Source organism: Populus alba, chromosome 18 (genome assembly GCF_005239225.2).
Source record: "Populus alba chromosome 18, ASM523922v2, whole genome shotgun sequence".
In the NCBI taxonomy this organism is placed as follows: Eukaryota; Viridiplantae; Streptophyta; class Magnoliopsida; order Malpighiales; family Salicaceae; genus Populus; species Populus alba.
Window position 1 is genome coordinate 15157903 of NC_133301.1, and position 4452 is coordinate 15162354.

Genomic DNA, 4452 nt, shown 5'->3' on the forward strand with positions numbered 1-4452 from the left:
AATGGGTGGATTAAAAGAAGCCAAATCCTATTAACTCATCTAGCATGTCCTTTCTTACAAGCTCCAGATACAACATATGTGATTGACAAGGCAAGTTTGTTTGAGAAATCATTGGCCAGCCATCTATTCTTAACAATGGGAAACCCAAACCTAGAAAATAACTAATCACCCTGTTAATTTGAAAGCAGAGCAAGCACCAGAAACCAAGAGACTATGTGTAACCAAAAAATAATGAAGAAACTTAAGAGGCCTGCAAAGCCCTGAAACAAATGCAGCAAACAGGGGAAAAGTAGAAAGGCAATAAGATATTCTTTTAAACATACATCCAAAAGTGTGAAAAATCAAAGTAAAACAATAATAGATTAAATATATGAAAATCCGAAAAGGCACATCACATTGACATTAAATTTACAAACCTGGTCACTGTGTATATCTTGATTAACAAAGTAACGGCTCACATGAACTGGTTTTTCCTTGGATGCATGCACATAAACAGAGAATCTATCCTCGTGACCCTGGCAGACAAGATAAATTTGTTTCAGCTACAGGTACTTTTATAACAAGATTAGAGTCTACCAGAGCATACAACAAAAAGGAAATCTGTCAGCAAACATCAGCAGTTTTGACATTGATTACAGCATATTAACATCCCACAACCTAACACCTAAACTGCACAATGACATCGTGTACATAGCGGAACCACACAGAAATCTGAGTTGGCTAAATCAATTGTGCAAAACAGCACCTAAAAACCTGTAGTATTTATTGTATATGCATTATGGACCACATAAATCACTAAAAAAGCTTTACTAGTTTAGGAACATCAACCGTTACAGTTCAGAACGACATGCAGCTTGACAATATTGACAATGTTTTTCAATTGCAACTTCACTGGAGCATGTTATAACAGTCAATAATGCAATGAATTTTGTGATATTACAATTTCTTTGGGGATAAAAATCATATTTCCAGCTAGGAGTTCTGGAAATGAATCTTTGTAAAATAAGCTTCCAGACAAGATTGTTTGTACTACATTTCAGAGTCCTAGCTTCACGTCTTCAAACATATTATCAGATCTAATACAGAGAAAATGATGACTATATGTATACCTTTTCTCCTCCAAAGATTCTTTTACGTTTTTTTTATCCTATGACATGCAAGAAGAATCTTTCCCATGAAACTATCTTAAACAACGTGTTGCATTCATCCCTTCCTATCAAATCATTTAAACATTCATCAAAACCATCTTATCTGTATTAGAATACTGGGAAGAGTCTTCTAGCTAATGCAATGTGCCAATTTCTAGCTTGTCCAATCCAAGACATAGATGGGAACTAGCGATCATCAATCAATATAGAGTTAAAGCCTTATCTATAAATTCAAGATTGGTAGACAGTTTAAATATGTTTACTTATCAAAGATTGTCTGAAACATGAACATGCATAAGCTCCATCTATTCTTGTAAAAATGATAAGCCACAACTAGAAAATGATTTCTTTGATCCAATAACTTTAAAGGCAATAATTGATAATAATTCCACAGAATGTATAGAAAAGATATGAATATTTAACATAAGGTGAGATCAAAGCTTACAGAGAAAAATTTGTCCCAGAGTTTCTCGAAAGGTAATGGGCCAGGAGTCAAAAACATAAAAGCAATTTTAGCGTTCTTTGTTGGAGTAAGAGATGCACTCAAAATTTCCCTAATCACAACACGAGAAGCAATTTCTTCATCTGTAAGTTCCCTTGTAGGAGCAGGCGGAAGCCAATCTGTTAGAACCTGGCATCCTCTTGAAGAAAATACATAACAAGCATTCCTGCTTTGCGGTGGATAGATATAAGCACAAACTAGAAACAGGCTGACCATTGAAACCAAAACAATAATCCATGTTGGCCTCTTCGAAGGAGGGCGGTGGCGAGCTACAGGCAAAATCTGCATATCACCCATGCCTAGACGCCACACTTGAGATGTCTTCATCCACTACAAGCACATCAGAGAAGAAACTCCCAGTGATGCATCACTTTACTCACAGCCACATTTCACCACTCTCTCTCAAACAAGAAATTAGGATTTGAAAGCAAGAAGGGATTCTCCAATTGATTGAAAAAAAATCTCCAATAGAGTGCAAAAAAATCTGAAGTCAGAAAGTAGAAATAATTAGTTGGTGTAACATAATCCATCAATTAATATTCGACATGTTAAAATACACCTATTTGGATTGCATAACTGATAATCAAGTATAAACCCCGGGAACAAATAAAAGAAGAGGAATAGGTTTGCTTCTTAACAAATGGGCAGAGACTCTTCAATGCTTGGCAATAACAAAGAGAAAACCATTTTATTTGCAAACATGCCCTCGGAAAACAAAACAAGGAAAAACAGCACAATCATGCCATCATTAACCCAAACTAATCGCCAGAGAAATAATAACACAACCATTAACCAAGCCAAGAAATCGCACAACAAACTCTCAAACATAAGAAATAATGTAGGTGAGGATCTAAGAGTAAGAAGGAAAAAACTAAAAGGAAAAGGGGTTATAATGTCAGAAGGCACCTTTATGGTCAAATCAAGCACCAATCAGATGGCACTTAAGAATTTACTTTGCTGATAGCACAAAATCTAAATTCTAAAACTCAAAATCTTTATCCCACCTTTTCTAAGCAAACAAACTGAGCCAAAAAAGGTGAATGCTTATTGAACAATTGAAGATTAAAACCAAACCATGACGAAAGATCAAATAAAAAACAAGATCAAGAAACTTAAAAGGAAAATAAAAAAGCCTAGATGGATACAAACAATTCAAAGTCCTCGAATTGCCCAACTACTAAAACCAAACCCGTATCCCCTGCTTCACCAATAAATTCATATAAAAAACAAACCCCTGGAAAAAAGTCAAACCAATCCACAACAATTCTTAAATATCAAAATCTTCACACTTCAATTCCCTCTTACAGTTCCAAAGCAAAACACAAAACCCACGACTCACAAAATCCAAAACCAAAATGCACACTCAATTGCACTGAAGTCAACCCCTCCCCTTCCTAAATATCAAAATTTTCACACTTCAATTCCCACCCCCTGTTTGGTTCCCAAAAAAATAAAAGAAGCAATCTTTTCTTGCAATAAAATTCAAAAGTACACTGAATTAGCCTTTCACTTGACCAGCCTAAAACACTCACTTAGATCCATGCAACCATACAACAATTCTTAATACCACCACAACCCACAAAAACACAACAAACATAAAAAAAAAAAAAAAAAGATTCATTCTTTCCTCTCCTTTCACTTCCTTTTCCTCAACTCTTTCCCTCAAAACCCAAACAACAAACATGAATCAAAACCCCCCCGCCCCATCAACTAAAAAAACCAATGAATGAGCCAAAAACAATAACAACACCTGATAAAGCTGAACAGAGAAGAAACCAGATCTCAAATTCTCTCAATCAATTCAAAAGCTTGATTCAAAAAGATCAAATATTTCTCCCCTTATTGGCTGTTCAAGATCTGGGGCCACCCAAGAACCACAAAAATAAAATAAAAAACAAAAACCCAGAAAGGAAAACTCTTTATATTTACATATATAGCGAGAGGTAAGAGAGTGTTTGTGTCTGTCTCTGTGTCTTCGTATGATCCGTTTATGTGTGTTGCGTTTTTGTTGTGAGTTTCTTCTTCTCTCTGTTGTGTTGCTGGCTGTCTCTCTCTCTCTCTCTCTCTCTGTCTTAATATATATTTTTGTCTCTCTTACATCCAAAAATGGTAAGAAAATGGAGAAGTCTTCCTATGTGAGTATGTGGTATCATCCGGTCGTTATTTAGGGAAGGGCTGGCTCTGTTCCAAACAGAAAAAACAGGTAGGAAATTCAAGCCGGCGGATTATTTTTTGTTAATTTAGTAGTAATTAAATTGATTAAGCTTGCTTTGATTAGGAAAAGAAAAAAGGAAATGTGTCTTGTTGCATGTTAGGGAGTGACCTCTGGGTGGCCGGTGTTTTGAATTGAGTTGGAAAATTAGGTGTGAAGAGGTACGTTTAATTTGTATACATTTAAACATCATTCATTATAAAATAAAAATAATAATTATGGGGTCAATGTTTTTTTTTTTTCTTTGCTTTAGTACAAGATATTGACTTTGCAATATCTTATTGATTTGTTCAAATTTTCATAGATATTTAGGTCTATGGAGGCATAGTTGGAACAATTCAAAGTTTCAAAAAAATTAAATATATATATACATACACACACACAATAGCAAACTATAAATTATAATTTATTAGTGGAAATTTCAATTCATTACACAATTTTTTATCTCTTACTTAATATAATTGCGGTTATTTTTTAAAATACTTTTCGATTATAAATATATCAAAATTATATATTTTTTATTTAAAAAAAATTATTTTTGATATCAGCCCATCAAATAATTTGAAAACACTAAAAAAATATTAATTTAA

The 4452-nt window shown here is 34.0% G+C and overlaps 1 long non-coding RNA gene across 2 annotated transcripts; it reads right to left on the bottom strand.

Annotated features, from left to right (window-relative positions):
- Nucleotides 1-297: 297 nt before the first annotated feature.
- LOC118042624 (uncharacterized) lies at nucleotides 298-3806 on the bottom strand. 2 transcript variants are annotated; one of them, XR_012168644.1, is made up of 3 exons: nucleotides 3580-3806; nucleotides 1594-2134; nucleotides 298-515 (listed from the first exon to the last, which is right to left on the bottom strand). It is a non-coding gene; the product is annotated as an uncharacterized lncRNA (long non-coding RNA). The 2 variants fall into 2 exon arrangements; XR_012168643.1 differs by having other exon boundaries at nucleotides 3401-3806.
- Nucleotides 3807-4452: the final 646 nt, after the last annotated feature.